The sequence below is a fragment of the Anas platyrhynchos genome, chromosome 2 (assembly GCF_047663525.1).
Source record: "Anas platyrhynchos isolate ZD024472 breed Pekin duck chromosome 2, IASCAAS_PekinDuck_T2T, whole genome shotgun sequence".
Taxonomy (NCBI): domain Eukaryota; kingdom Metazoa; phylum Chordata; class Aves; order Anseriformes; family Anatidae; genus Anas; species Anas platyrhynchos.
This window is the reverse complement of record NC_092588.1, coordinates 7,489,414-7,505,746: the sequence shown is the minus strand read 5'-3', so window position 1 is coordinate 7,505,746 and position 16,333 is coordinate 7,489,414. Positions and strand designations below refer to the sequence as shown.

At 38.6% G+C, this 16,333-nt stretch overlaps 1 long non-coding RNA gene across 1 annotated transcript in view; it reads right to left on the bottom strand.

Moving 5' to 3' along the window:
- The window catches only part of LOC140001688 (uncharacterized), a 37,314-nt gene extending 22,642 nt beyond the window's left edge, over positions 1-14,672 (bottom strand). The window contains exons 1-2 of the long non-coding RNA XR_011807167.1: positions 14,565-14,672; positions 6,126-6,257 (exon numbers count right to left, since the gene is read on the bottom strand). This is a non-coding gene — a long non-coding RNA (uncharacterized lncRNA). The remainder of the gene's footprint in view (positions 1-6,125; positions 6,258-14,564) is intronic.
- Positions 14,673-16,333: the final 1,661 nt, after the last annotated feature.

Genomic DNA, 16,333 nt, shown 5'->3' with positions numbered 1-16,333 from the left:
ATATATACTAGATTGACATGATTGAACAGACCATCAAAAAAACATCCCAGGCAAGATCCTGATTTAAACTGAGAACAAGCAGTAAAAACAAAGAAAATTGCTTGAAATTATTTGCAAAATCACAGAATCATGTAGGTAGGAAAGAAACACTTGAAATCACCTAGTCCTAATCCCCTCTTTCCCCAGCTCAGGCAGGGTCACCTAACACATGTTGCCCAGGAGCATGTGTAGATGGAATATGAGTATCTCCAAGGAGGGAGACTCCACAGCCTTTCTGGGCTAACTGTGCCAGTCATTGACAACCCTCTCTTGATAAAATTAAAATAATTTTTGGTGTGTGTTCAGATGGAACGTTATGTGTTTTAATTTGTACCTACTCCCTCTTGTCCTGTCAATGGACACTATTGAGAAGAGTCTGGTTTATTCTTTTTCTTTCCCTCTCATCAGTTATTTATATACATTGATAAGATCCCTCTGAGCTTTCTCTTCCTCAAACTGAAGAGGCCAAACTCCATCAACCTCTTATCTCAGGTGCAATCAAAACTAACAGAACTGCTGAATTTTAGCTGTGTCCCAACACCCAAACAAAGGCTGTCACACATGCTGACTTCTGCTGAGGCTACTATGGCAGTATTCTTCATAGGCATGACTGAATTAAGAAGAGTGTGGGACATTTGGATGTAACACAGCATCCAAGGATGGAGAAAAGGTTGCCAGAAAACTACCACAGCTTATCCCGCTCTTTCCTCCACAACAATTCTGTCTTACATGTCTGTTCCTGTGATGTGTAATTCAATGTTGCACAGCCCTCCCCTTCTCCTGTCCTCCATTCAGATCAATTTTCAAATGTTGTGACTCCAGACCCCAACGCTTTAGACATTCTTGAAGCAATTGAGAGAAGGCTGTAAGGTGAAAATACTGTTCAGAAGCAATGTTAAGTGGCCAGTCAATATATGAGCTGTCGCTTCTTCAGATTAAGGAATTAATAAATTTATTTTGCAATAAAAGAAATGAATTTCAGGGAAAGAAAAATAAAAGCTGCTAACAAGGCAATGTCTTATGGCTTTTTATTTGTTTGGTTGGATTTTTTTGTTGGTGGTGGTTTTTGTTTTTTAAATAACAGATGTCTTAAATGAAAGAAATCAAATATTAACACTTTAATCCTTCAGTACTTTTAGTTGTACATGGTCTAACTGGTGTTTGGGAATTATGAAGGCAATTTACAAACCTATTGTAGGGAAGATTTGATAAAGAATCATTGAGGAGACTTCATAAACCTTCTACCTTTCTTACTTAATTTAAAGTGTGACCTTTTTTAAATGTCAAAAAACATTAATACTAGCTTTGTCATTTCAAATTCCCCAAATCAAAGTAACATTGCAGAAATCAAAAAGCATCAAGAGCCAGTTCTGGCAGCAATCAGTTGCCAAACACTCTCTCTTTCATATTCATATCCCCTGCCCCTGCAATCTTGCCCAGAAAGAGGGCAAGTAGTTAGTCATGGACACCAGACACAAATAATATCTGTTCTGTATGAATACGGTCAGAGAGGACCTGTTCTGCATGGCTGCATGACCAAGTGGGAACAAAAATGCTCTAGCAATGATTTGTTATATGAGTTCTGTGGTTGCTCTGCTGTGTTCCTGCAAAATTCACTGCCTTATTTTGTGTTGCATTGTCACCATTGGTAAAACTTGTATTGTCTTGTGTTCTGTGGCAAGCTCCACAGGGACTGGACACTGTTGTTATTGTAAGCCCTCATATTTTAAGTGGGGAGGCTCTGGTGATACACATCATGAGCTGAGCAAGGCAGCCCCTAAAGCTTCCCAGTGAATGAGAAATCTTTCCAGAGAGAGGATACTTTGCCTCTAGTTGCTGGTAAACAAGCAGAATTGAATGAATGTTACAGACCAGTTCTGCATATCACATAGTGATATAAGACATTTTTGTTGAAGTACCGTTAAGCTTTGAAGTTCAAGTGAATAAAGTATTGTCATTCATGTCTGACAAGAGAAGGGAAGAAGAACTGCATCTAGCTGTGTCTGGCATAATGGTTCATCCTAGCCTTCAGTGCAGCCCATGGTGATAAGGATGTCTGGGCAACTGGGAAAGAGACTGCATCAAATAGACTATTTGTGATAAATGCTTGTACAATGTGGTGTAGGCAATCAGTCTACTCTATAATGATCTGAACTTCTGCAAGTATTGTGTGAAGGTGACTGTTATAACACAGCAATAGAGGCTGAGAACATTTGGACTTAAATTGCTATAAGAAGAGATGAGCGAGAGATTCAGGGAAAAGCAGTGTTACCCAAGTACCAATAATGCTTGAATAGTTTGGTAAGAAGTTCTAGATATTTTTATCTTCCTGGCAAAGAGATCACTAGAGCTACCATAAATGTTATTTCCTCTCATCTGAACAGATCACTAACAGAAATACAAGTTCTACAGACCATTTATTCCAAATATATTAAATAAAAAACAGTCTGAGCAGGGAAAAATGTGTATCATCATTGTTAAGCAGAGAAGGTGTTAACACTAAACACGCTTCCATCAGGAGCATCCCAGAACATTCTGGAGTATCTGCAGCTTGTTTTCAGTCTTATCTAGGTAATGGATGGAGAGTAGGACACGACTTTGTCAGGCAGAGACAACCTCAGACAATTCTTGGTTGACAGCATAGCCTGGGGGATGTTGTTTGCAAGTGTAAAAGGCAAAAGACCCATAACAGGAACCCAGTATGTGATATTAAACTTTCTGTAAAAGGCCACCCTCAAATTAGGCCCATTATCTCTGACATACAGATCTCCACACAAGTGAAATATTTAGTACTAAGAGTTTATGGCATTTCCCTAGGCGAAGCTGTATGCAGTTCACAGAGCTTTTTCTAGCAGATTATAGTTCAGCAGCTTTTTCCAGCCACCTTGACCAAGACCATGAAAACAACTTTTGTCTGTACAGTCTCCCTTGCAGGATCACAGAGTTAGGACTCAGAACTCCAGAGCTGCTGAAAAAATACACCCTGGGCTTTAAGGTGTGCCATGCTTTTGGCATGTGCCCGGTGTAAGGGACAGTGAATTACTGTGTTGTCCCACAGGCACAGTGGGAACATTTCTCTGCCTCATTGTGAGGCAGAAGGAGAGCCACAACAACCTCAAACTGAGGCTACAATAATGTCTATAATGATCTGTCCCTTGATGTCATCATGGATCATATCCCCACAGCTAGGGAGGATCTCCTGGTGCAGGGTAGAGAGAGGAATTGGGAGTTTTCTTCTCAGAATTGCTTTCTAGAAAGACTTTGTCCTATCAGAGAAGAACCTACAGAATTGGAAATCTGTTGCTTTAGGCAATATAAATGTACATGCTGAAAGAGAAACTCCCCCCAAAACCTTCTGCAGGACAAGTATTGAAGTAAGGGATGAAAGATGGCTCATCATGGATGCAGTGTTCCACATCTGCATCTGCATCTGCCCAACTCCTGGACTGCCTAACTAACTGGCCCTCCTGGCTGAAAGTTATGACTGTAAATGTGTTAGTGTTACCATTAAACATGTCTTGAACATCTGCTGTGGTGCTTTCATTTCACACTTTTCCTGGAGAAAACAAAATAACCCTTCCTTTCACTCTTCCTAAATAAGAAAAGGCAGGGATCTCATATTTACTTCTAATTACAATGCACTTTACTGTGCAACCTCAGTGAGGGAAAAAGGTTTTTGAAGTCTACAGTGCTGAGTGAGAATTGATTGCTAATTAAATTTGTCTCTGGGAATTTAGCTATAACTAAATGTACTGAGGAAAAACAATCCACTCACTGTTGTGCTACTGGCACATGTTAAATAAAACCTGCAGAAATCAGGCACTTTGAAAAAGCTGGGAAAACCAAGCCCAGACAGGGTGGAGGTCCTATTTCAGGAGGCCACTGTCTGTAATGGACCAGTGCAGCACATGAACATGTTGATGATCATCTTTCATGAAGGGATTATCACTCTGTCCCCTTTGCATGGGAAAGGCAAACTATGGTGTCTCCATGCTTCCACAGAGCCAAACACACCCACTTGGGTAAAAAGGGGACTTTCAGGTCTTTGTGGTTTCCTGTGTGGTTTTGGGACTGAGTTTGGGGGTCCAAAAGTGAAACTGACCAGGAAACACTAGGGATGTTATGCTTTCACCTTCACAGGACACATCTCCAAGAAATATTAAAGCACTTTTCCAGTGTAAATCAAGATCCAGTAAACCACATTTGCAGCAAGTAATTTTATTTAATGAATTTTCACTTATAAGATTCAAAAGTGGTCATGATTTTATTTTGTTTTACTTGGTTTATAAAAGGCTTTTCTATTTTTTTGCCTGTTGTGCTTTTTTTTTTTTTCTTTTCCATTTAACTCTGCCTATTAATTTAGTGGCAGATGGTACAGGCAGGTATGTGTTAAGGTGTATCTACAGATGGTTCACTCTGTCTTGCAGTGCCTCCGACAAGATAACAACATGAAGAACGGCAGGATGCTACAGATCACAAAGAGGAGTAATGTATATGCAGATGGCCCATGCTGACCTGTGGTGCCACTAACAAGACAGCAAAATGAGAAACGGCAGGACACTATAGATAGCAAAAAAGGGCAGTAGCTTGACAAAATTGCTGTCAAAATTAGAAATTGCCAGGGCAACCATAGCATAAATATCAAATAACGGTATAAAAGCAGCAAAACCAGGGCCGATGAGGAAATGGCACACAGAAATGAGCTGTTTATCTGGGAGGGGATGATAGTAGTAAAGGGGAAGACATCCCAGGGGAAAAAAAGGAATATAGGGTGAGCCAAATGACATGTTCGCAGCTCTCTGTCAAGAGGCTGTGAACATGACCAACACAGCTTGGAGCAGGACCATATACCTGTTCAGCTACAAAGACACTTGCATATGACTCTCTTGTGTTCTCAGGAGGGCACTGGATGCTTTCCCTGTCACTGGGAGGAAGCTCCTGGTGCAGTTGGCTGGGCATCCGTACTTCCTAATGGTGTGAAAGTCGGAGAGTTGAAAATTATATATATATATACATATGCTTTTGTGTCTTTTGATAGTGATTTTAATGCTATGTATACCAAGTCTGATTTTTGGTTGTGGTTTTGTTTTAATACAGAGACAAATTTTTCCTTCAATTTTTTCCTTCATTCAAATAATCCCAAACCCCATCCTGCCTCACCTCGAGTACTGTGTGCAGTTCTGGGCACCACAGTATAAAAAGGACATGAAACTGTTGGAGAGTGTCCAGAGGAGGGCTACGAAGATGGTGAAAGGCCTGGAGGGGAAGACGTACGAGGAACGGCTGAGGGCACTGGGCCTGTTCAGCCTGGAGAAGAGGAGGCTGAGGGGAGACCTCATCGCAGTCTACAACTTCCTCGTAAGGGGGTGTCGAGAGGCAGGAGACCTTTTCTCCATTAACACCAGCGACAGGACCCGCGGGAACGGGGTTAAGCTGAGGCAGGGGAAGTTTAGGCTTGACATCAGGAGGAAGTTCTTCACAGAGAGAGTGGTTGCACACTGGAACAGGCTCCCCAGGGAAGTGGTCACTGCACCGAGCCTGACTGAATTTAAGAAGAGATTGGACTGTGCGCTTAGTCACATGGTCTGAACTTGGGTAGACCTGTGCGCTGTCAAGAGTTGGACTTGATGATCCTTAAGGGTCCCTTCCAACTCAGGATATTCTATGATTCTATGATTCTATGATACTTGTGTTCAGCTCCTTACAGTATTATTAATTAAACACTGCAAGTGCCCAGAGGTGGTGGCACCGTTTAAACAGGAAAAGATAATGCCTTGGACAGTGAGTTTAGGAACAGAAATATAGATTAATATCGGGGAAAAAAAAAAAAAAAAGCAATCAGAAGTGCACAGAGCATACAACTGAGTTCATCCTCAGAGGCCGCCCTGAGATTACTGGCAGACTTGAAGGACAATATTGGGCCTGCAAGAAGGGGTGTAGGGCATTTTATAGGGGTCTGGCAGGACTATGGCTTACTACACCCAAAAGATTGCTAATAGAAATGTGGTTCAGTACGAAAGACTTACTGACAGTGAGAAGGGGTCATAAAGAGCAAAAGGAAAGTCAGAGTTGGCAGTAGTCATCACCTTGATATGGTTGTGGTGAGATCATCTTCACTGCACAGCTCCTGTTGTGAGGTTCTGCCTCTTCCCAGTTCCCCTGGCCATGGAGCTCAGTTCCAACAGGAATGTGGGATTGGACAGGACCAGCCCAAGTCTCTGCAATTAAAGTAAAAAAACCTGTCAGAGAAAGCACACCACCTCTCCCCTGGCCTCATCAAAGGCTACAAAACTCTTTTGACTGTTCAGGACCGGTTTCAGGCTACGAAGACGCTATGGGAAGTCAGCACGAGTCAGCAACATCCCAAGTCCCAGGAGACTGTATCCGAACAGACTGTACACCAGCAGATAATACCCAAGGCTGCATTTAAAGGGCATGCCACAGAAACATTCTCATGAGTTCCTGCTGCCCTGAGACTTCTCATGTGCTACCTGTAAGTGACAGGATAATATGTGCACGTGCTAGTGTATAAATGCAAATGCACATTTATCTCAACATTTACCACCTGTATTTGCTGGAGAGTTCAGTGCTCCAGAGGCAAATGATTCTGCAGGTAGCAATTACTGACTTTGTATTTGCAAAAGATAGTTTTATTTCAGAATCAAGGGATTGGATTGTCTTCAATGGATTTCCTTATTCTGTTCCACCTCCTGTAACAGTGTCAATTTACTGGTTCCTGTGACCATGCTGCTCCTTGATAAACCAGGCTGATTTCAGGGTGTAACTGGTGAGAACAGCTATACCCCTACACTATGATGAGTGGTCTGAGTAAGACAGCAGAAGTCTGTGTGCTCTTCATGTAGTAGTAGGACCTTCTGGGCAATGATCCAATGTTTCTTAGGAGAGAAGACTCTTAGAAGGCGATGAAAACAACCGTATAGTTATTTTGTGGCAGACAAAACAGTCTTGACTCTGGAAATTGATATAATTACTTGCAAATTAACATCAATTTCTGTTCACTGATTCGTGTACTGAGAAACAACAACGGCAAAAAAGAAAGAGAAATATTAAAAAAACACTTCAGTACATAACCCTCATTTCCACAGGCTCATCTTGAGCCAGAAAACTATTCTACCCATTCTCCAGTCTCAGCTTCCACTATTTTCATCATAATTTACACTTGGTCTGTCCCAATTCCTTTGGTGAGATGAAGGGATGCAGGAGGTTGGGGTTGTTTCCATAACAGATTCAGTGTTTCTGTGTGTATTATTAGCTGATTTCTTCCTTGCTTCTTACTGCTTTTCCTTCACTGTTGCTTGCCTCTTACTGGATTTCCAATGTTGTACTTTTCCTTGTGGACTTTGCTCTGGAGTGGGTTGACCACAAGCTGCAGTCCTTTTGGGGTGTCCTTATCTCTTGTATGGCATGTGGGACCCCTCTGATGTATGGCTGCCTACCTATGACGTGACAGGTGGGACACAGGGACACTTCAGTTCTGAAATGCCAGGAAGAACATGAGACTTTTTACCACAGACCATGTTAAAGAGGGTTTCTCATACTGACATTCCTCACTAGAAAGGAGCTGACCTTCTCTGGTTGGCCTTTGGTGGGCTGAAGACTTCCTAAATGACATGCAATGCATCATTTGCTGCTATGTGACCTTCATCTCTTCTGGTGGTTGGTGTTTTTCTATCCAAATGCCTAAATGCCTATTGATTTTAGTGCAGGCAACCAGACAATCAAAGCAGAAGACTGTCTGTTCTTATGCATGAAAACATGAAGTCATTCCTCTTCCATGTGAGATATACAAATACACAAATACATTTTTCTTTTTTTTCTTTTTTTTTTTTTTCCTGTCATTCGTAGTTTTTACAGCAGGAGATGGATTCTGTGTCTCTCTGCAGAAATCCTCCAAAACCAAAGAGAAATAAATAAAATAAGGCAAAGGAATGAGCAGCAAAAAAGGACTGACTGACAATTTCTAAAAGGAATGTTTCAGTAGCCTCACAATCCAGCAGATAACTTCTGATGACGCAAATGCGTCTCATTTGCTGTTCTTCAAACTAGTGGGTTTCCCATTCACATATGCTTATTCTCATGCAAAGAATTGGCCTTAGTTACGGGGACCAGATGTATGACAACATTATGGCCACTTATTCCAGCATCCTGCTTTTAGGTAATATTATATATAATTTATTTGTTTACTTTAAAAAACAAGGTACTTTTTGACAGAGAGGTTAAAGAGGTTAACAAGTATTGAATTGAGAGATGGGAGGTAGCTGTAGAGTTCCCCATTTGGGGCTTTAGCTTTGGTATTTTTGAAGGAATTTCCAACAGCACTAAATAATTAGTTGTTGCACCAGCCAGAGGATCAGAGCTCATCTTCATAGATGTAATTACTGCATGCTTCTGACACCATAGATATTACCATTAACCCTGCATGTGAATCATCATCTAATTTATTGTGTGAGCTGATAGTAATTCTGTCTTTCCAGTTGAAAATTTGCAGTACTGCTTTGTCATGTTAATCTTCAGGTTATGATCTCTCTTCCATATGCATGTGTTGCCTTTCCAGATGGAGGCTTATCAAAGCACCTCCTGCTGTCAGCCTTGATGTTCAATTCTGGATTTTTTCCTAAAAGCACAGGCAATCCTTATTTTCATGTATAACAAAGCTCATTTAGCAGGCACTAGTATTCCCAGTACAGAGAGAAGGATATTCTGAGATATTTAAGAAGCTGAAGAGGTTAATCATTATAACCTCTAAAAAAATAGGAGGTGTGTATCATGTCCTTAACTAGTACTTCACTTCTGATAACTGTATGTTATACTGACCTACTGTGATGAATTTGCAAAAGAGACCCTTTACACCATGTTCTGAAGCTCTCTAAATAGGTGTGACACTCGCCTGTTCTACTTGAAAGTCACACTGTGAACAATCCTTGAAAAAGTTCAGCAAAGGCTAAGGTGTCAAGTTCAGGTCCTGAACCTCAAACCTCTTTTAAATGACATTGATTGCAATGTAAAATTGTTAAACAGATCACTGGTTGTGGTTTAGGCTCACTCCCTGTCTCCCAGGCAATTCCCCAGCATAGGTTGGAGCTACACTGGGCCAAGGACTGTTTCCTGGCAGTTGAGATAGATTTAAGCACCAGGTTTTGGAGTTTAAGACAGTTCAATAATTATACAGGTGCAAACTGTTTCCTCACAGTTCAGTCCTGAACTCCCCAGTGAAGTCATCATGATCCTTAACACTTTCATTCTCACATTCATCCAGTGGTGTCAACTGCATAAGTGCCATCTGAGGTCATTCAGGAGGTCTGTGCCACATTTCGGGCCTGAACTTTGTTCCAAGCAAGTCTTTCATTCCAGGCAAGTCTTCTGGGTCAGGATCACTCCATATCTCCCAGTCTATGCTAATCTCACCGTGTCTGCGGCAGAAGCAAAACCAAGCTGTCAACAAAGCCTTCTGAAAACATCATCATTCCTGATTGTATCTGACATTTTTATTTGTAACACAACAGAACTTTCCAATTTACCAAAGCTATCTAGTAAATGAATAACCCTCATTTACCTGGAAAGAAATAACAGTATTAAACTACGCTACTCTTCATTTCTCAGATTTGTCTTCTATTTGAACTTGAAAGCTAGTTCAAGTGAAAAGTATTGCGACTTTTTGTCAAATTCCACATCATACCTCCAAACCTCCTGCAAAACAAACCTCAAAGACATCTTGATTTATGCAGCAGGGCATGTTTCCTGTGTCTTTTGGAATTCATGCTTTCCCCTTCTCTTTCTAGGCAAAGTTCTGACTTGGAAAAATGACTCCAAAATCTCATTAAAATAATGAAATAGCATCTGGCATCAAGAAGAGGCATTTGTTCCCATCATTCTGAACTCTGTTAACCGGTATGATGGTGTAAGGGGGGCAGATTTCCTTTGGCCTCACAACAGAAGTTGTAAAGAAGTAGTTCTTCATTACCCTCTCCATCACACCCACACCCTTCTGTCTGGACTGTTCAAATAATATTCAGTAGGTATATAGACATGCTTACACTCAAGGATAAGAGGTTTAATCAGAAGCTTGGCCATCCCAGTACTGAATAGAGAGGCACACCACTTACTTGCCAAAGTTCATTTGGTGGTTAATAGGGGTTCATGCCAAAATAGTGGTCCACCTTTTGAACAACTCTAAGTAAAATACTGAGGGTTGGTAATCAGAAAGATACACCTTTGGCAAAAGCCCACTGTGGCATTATAGCAAACAGAAGATAAATACTAAAATTATATTCTTAGAAATCTTTTTATGATCCTAGACTGTGATGAAAAGAGAAAATCTGTTGAGAAGCTGGCTAGGACACAATATGATGGTGAAAGTAGTGTTTGGTAGAATATCAGGCATCTGCTCTAGACAGATGAGATCTCCTTATGATAGACAGAAGGAAGTTGCTTGCCAATATAGCAACTAGCAGCAGGGATCAAAGCTGGTTGCACTTCACTTGTGCAAACAGATTGTGATGCCTAACCCACATTCATAAAAACAGATCTTGAAAGTGAAACAGTTTCCAAAAGATTAATGCAGTTATTGGCACAACTCACTAAGTGTGTTTAAGTGTAAGATCTTAATGAATATTCCTAGTCATTTCACTCAAAGACCCAAAGTGCCACTTCCCACAAATGAGCAAAGCAAATTCTCCTGGGCCAAATACATCTAGGGTTGCAATACTGTTAAGATGCTTAAAAATATAGATGAAGCTGAAAATGAAAACATAAAGGGCAGTGTATGTGAACTTCAAATTAAAATCTGCCAGTGATTGATAAGAGAAGTAAATGAGTTCATAATAATATGGTTAAAGAAGATAGCAGGCTATTAAAAAGCTCATATTGGGGAGAAAACAAAACAAAACAAAATAACAACAACAAAAAAATAGGAATTAGAATTACAAATGAACTACAGATGTAGTTACAAATAGTGAAACAGTACCCATAAACTAAAATAGTAAATATGGAATAGAATGCTTTTCCTCAACAATACATGTAAAAAAAAACATAGGGCATAGGCTTTTCAAATTAAATATTTTCAAAAATAGACTCAGGTAACTTGTACCCATTAAAATTTCTAATAATTAGTTAATCAGCTTTAATCACTGAGTTTACCTGAACACATTTTGACAAATAGGGAGATCCCCATAGTCTTGGGAATTATCTGTATAATTTCAGTATTTGATAGAGCCAGAAATCAGGTGCTCAATGCAAATCCTTTCTAAAGTGATGCCAGAATTAATCAGCGATGCTATCTTTTCCTTCTCCATCTTTATTAATATAATTAATCCTAGTTACCATTTCTTCTTGTAAAACAGGCTTGATCAAACAAACCTGTTCTCTTTTTTTTTTTTTTTAATAAAAATATTGGTGTGATTCATAAAGGTTGGTTGTGTGACTAGCTTTCCTTATACCATTTGAAAGGATAACAGACAGTATTTTGTTTAAAATAATTTGTTTTATGAGAACTGGAAAAAAATATTAAACACTGAGCACCAAATCTAGGTTTTAAAAGGAAAATATTCAGGGTATTTTTCTCTGGATATGCCAAGGATAGCTTGATAACCCAATATTATTTTAGAGAAGAAGAGAGGGAGAAAGAAAGAGAAAGAGAAGATTAAAGCTAGGGATAAATTGATTAATTTTCCCTGCATAATTTGCAAGTGAGAAAAAGACTGGTGGAGTAGCAGATTGCAAGAGCACATGGTGCTGTTCCTGTCTGACCTGTAATGCTTGAAAAAAAGTGACTTAAAGGCCACAAAAGATGCTTTCACACCGACTGAGGTCCTGCACATCATACACACTGTGTTGAGAGGATGACAGTTTTGTGGAAAAAAAAATAAGTCCCAGTAGCCTAAGACATTTAAAATTAAGCATGCTATTAAAGGCTGTCATTTGGATCACTGGTGACTGATAGGCACTTGCAGAGGTTGACTTCCCCAGTCTTAGGTACCTAATTAAAGATAAATGACTTATATTCTCTGGGAACCTTTCTCTCTCCTCTGACTGGAGAGAGCATTGCTTAGACTAGATGGTTAATGTTAGGATAAATTAATCCTACCTTTTGCCTTAATAACTGGGACAAGTGCTTACAATTCAATGTAAGCTCCCCCAGCTAAAGGATGCAGTTTCCTAAGCATGGGCACAGGCATTATTTAAGCATCTTCCTCAGATCTCAGCTGAACGGAGCTCCAAAAATCCCATGATGTATAAGAAGTCAAATCAATAAGTGAAATGGTTGAATAATCTTTCCTGCATTTCTGCATGAAATTCTGGAAATTCAGTGCAATCAAACCTTGTAACCAAAGCTACACTCCATGAAAAGCAGAGCCCCTGTACATCTTCCCAGTCCTTATTTTTGGAAGGTCTCCATGTCCTTTTTCTTGGTATTAGGCTCCTACATTAATCTGTACTGTTTATTTTTATTCCTATCCTTTTTTACACAGATACGTGGTCTTATATTTTTGCAAGATTTTTTTTTAAACTATTGTAGATATTCCTTTCTCTCTTGGGCATCTGTATTTTTTGGTGCTGACATCTGTTTGGGTTAAGAAAGAGTTTCCAAAACAGCACTTTAATTCTTATTGGGCACATTATAAAGAGATGAATAAATATTGATTTAATGTCTTTTATCTGTTTTAGAGGAAAATGGCCTTTTATGAAGTCAGTACATTTCTAAAAACAGTTGATTAGGCCATTGTACAAGATCTTAATTAGGAAGGAATTACAAACACACATACATATTTCATTAGGAATAAATAATTTTATGTGCTTCTAAATAGAGTCTATCAGACAATAGTGCAATGTCTGACAATACTAAGAAATAATATTTGTGTAGAATTATCTGCATTTCACATAACACATTCCAGAAATAAGCTAGAAAATTAAAGAGAAAGAAGAAGAGAAATAGTGAAATGTCATGCTTTCAGAAAAAAAATGCAGTTTGGGGGCCTTAAAATGAGTGGTTTCTCCTCATTTCAGCCAACAGAATTGTGTTTTTGTTGTTGCTGTTGCTGTTGCAGTTGCTATTGTTGTTGTTCTTTAGTTATTATTATTACCATTGTTATATTTTTTAACCTTTTCAACTTTTGCAGGATCATTTATAATTAAATTATGAAATTTAATTTTTCAGAGTTAATGAGAAAGTTTAACTACCAGTGTAGCCTTCTGTGGAATTACCAATAGAGTAAAATTGAAAACAAAACACTTTATAAACATTCATAGGTTTCTTCAAAACTTATTCAGCTTCTTAAACACCCTGTAAATTTAGAAATTAACCACTGAGCTAATTTTAATTCTTTTTAATCCTATCCCAACTCAATCTAGAGGAAAATCTGACCTTCTACAAAAGAGAATTCTCTTTAAGAACAGAAAAGCTTTCCCTCTGAAAGCAAACAAACAAACATGCACACACACAGAATAAATAAATAAATAAATAAATAAATAAATAAATAAATAAATAAATAAATAAATAAATAAATTCCTTTTAACAATATCTACTGGCATTGCTGAGCAGTACAGAGCTGATGATGCTACATTTATCAAACAAAATTCTTCTCATAGCAGAACTCTCAATGAAGACAATTAAACCCATGGAATTCAGGAGAAAAACAATTCATCTCTTTGATGAATTTATAAAGAAGAAAAAGAAAGAAAGAAAGAAAGAAAGAAAGAAAGAAAGATAGAAAGAAAGAAAGAAAGAAAGAAAGAAAGAAAGAAAGAAAGAAAGAAAGAAAGAAAGAAAGAAAGAAAGAAAAAAAAAAAGAAAGAAAGAAAGAAAGAAAGAAAGAAAGAAAGAAAGAAAGAAAGAAAGAAAGAAAGAAAGAAAGAAAGAAAGAAAGAAAGAAAGAAAGAAAGAAAGAAAGAAAGAAAGAAAGAAAGAGAAGGAAGGAAGGAAGGAAGGAAGGAAGGAAGGAAGGAAGGAAGGAAGGAAGGAAGGAAGGAAGGAAGAAAAAGAAAATGGAAGGAAGGAAGGAAGGAAGAGAGAGAGAGAGAGAAAGAAAAATGGTTTACACAAATTAGGATAAGAATTCTTTTTAAATACATTCTTTAAGATCCATCTAATCCTTTATTAAAACATTCCCTTAAATCCTTTATTAAACAAAACTCTAAATCCTTTATTAAAACAGATACAATTCCAATTCTCATATTTATCTGAATTATCATGACTTTCTCATCCCAAAGATTATTTTAATCAAATTATGGCTTTTATGATCAGATAATCTTGTATTCTCCGGGGCAGATTATTCTTTCAGTGATGCTGGTATAATACAGCATAACTTGATTGCAATCAGCAGTATTGTGCTGAATAAATGCTAATCCAGCCAAAAAATATATATATAAATAAATAAATCTAGAATCTAAGCTTTGTCATCCTACAAGACCACAACAGAAATAATTTCATGGATTCAAGTTAATAACACTAATTTGATATCTTTCAGTTGCAGACCAAAGATGCTTTTGTTAAGCAGAGATACACACACCTGATGGCCACAAACTGAAGATTACTTGGAGGCTGTTGATTTATCTTATTGTCTCTGGACGAGAAGACTCCAGTCTTTTTCTGCTATAAGAAATTGTTCCCATGTCATCCTGAATTTGAAAAAGAGGGTCAAACACTTGGGAATTTTCCATCCTTATTTTTCTGATATGCATTAGCAACAGTCTTACATGCTTCTTCTACTCAGAGCAGATTGTGGCAAGATTTGTACTTATAAGGCAGTCTTTGAATCTTTGCTTATATTCAGTCAGACTCCAAGACAATCCACAGGGAATAAAAACTGCAGTGCTCTTAGGGTAAATAACAGCAAGTGAACTTAGCATTTGCCTGTGAAAATCTATTTCAGTCCTGAGGGAGGACTTGTTTACCAAAAAGTTTGTCTCTTATTTTCCAACTATACCAGTTGGTCTTGTACAACAGATTACATCTGTCTTTAAACCTTGTTTTACCCATGTACTTAGACCATCATGGCTATAACCATGACACAGACTCTCTTCACTGGTGCCCGGTGAAAGGGCAAGAGGCAACAGGAACAAACAGAAGCATAGGAGACTCCCTCTGAACACCAGGAAGCAATTCTTCACTCTGCAGGTGACAGAGCACTGGCACAGCTTGCCCAGTGAGGTGGTGGAGTCTGCATCCTTGGAGACCTTCAAAAGCCATCTGAACATGGGTCTGGGTAACAAGCTGTAGCTGTTACTGCTTGAGCAGGGGGTGTTGGACTCCAGAGGTACCTTTCAGACTAAACCATTCTCTGATTCTGTGGTAAGAAAACACCTACAGACTTTCCCTAACAAATCACTGTCAGGATCACTATTGCTAGGAAAATGAGAACAGAGGTGAGCTCTTACTGTCTTACAGGCTCTCATGAAATAGTTTGAGTCCTCTTCCATACTCCTGCTCTTAGCCAGTTTTGCCAATTCAAATATATATAATTCAATTATGATAAAAAGGCCATTTCCTATACTTCAGATATTTCTGAAGTATAAAGAAATATACTGTTTCTGTACTGTTACTTGCATTAACATATGTCTATGCCTTTTTATGTCCTCAAGTTATCAATTCATCATAAGCCTTTTACCAGAAGTATGAAGAGACAAAGATGCAAAGTCTGGTTCTCCATTACACCAAAATCCTCACGTGTTTTATTTCCCTCTTAATCTATATAGTATTTTTGCTTTCAAAAATTAGTATATAAAATCATATATGTTGGTTAAGACATACAAATATCTGGAGCATCAGAAGAATTTAGGGAAAAAAAAAAAAAAAAAAGGTAAATATTTTAAGGGGTTCTGAACATGTGTTTCTTATTGGAAAGTTGAAGGATGTTTAGCTTGGGGCTGGATTTCATCCATTTCTTGTTTTAGCCACAATGGAGAAGTCTGCATTCTAGGCTGCAGATAAAACAGTTCAGCTGAGCTTTGATCTTGTCACTACTGCTTCCTTGTCAACATAATCCCTGGCATGGTTTGGTTCCACAACAACAAGCATTGCTGTTGTCACTGTTACATTCCACAGACCCATACAAATTGGAACCACTGACAAGATTTGTCTACCTCCACACTACACAGTCCTCTAAGCCTATAACTCAGGCTATAATCCCTAAAGCACACCATGTAAGCAAGACACACCATGTAAGCAAGACACACCCTAGTTTCATACTATGAAACCACCAGTCTGAGAGAAAAAATACATATAGGTAGGTATAGATGTGTATATACACACATGCATATACATATTTATGGTTACAGT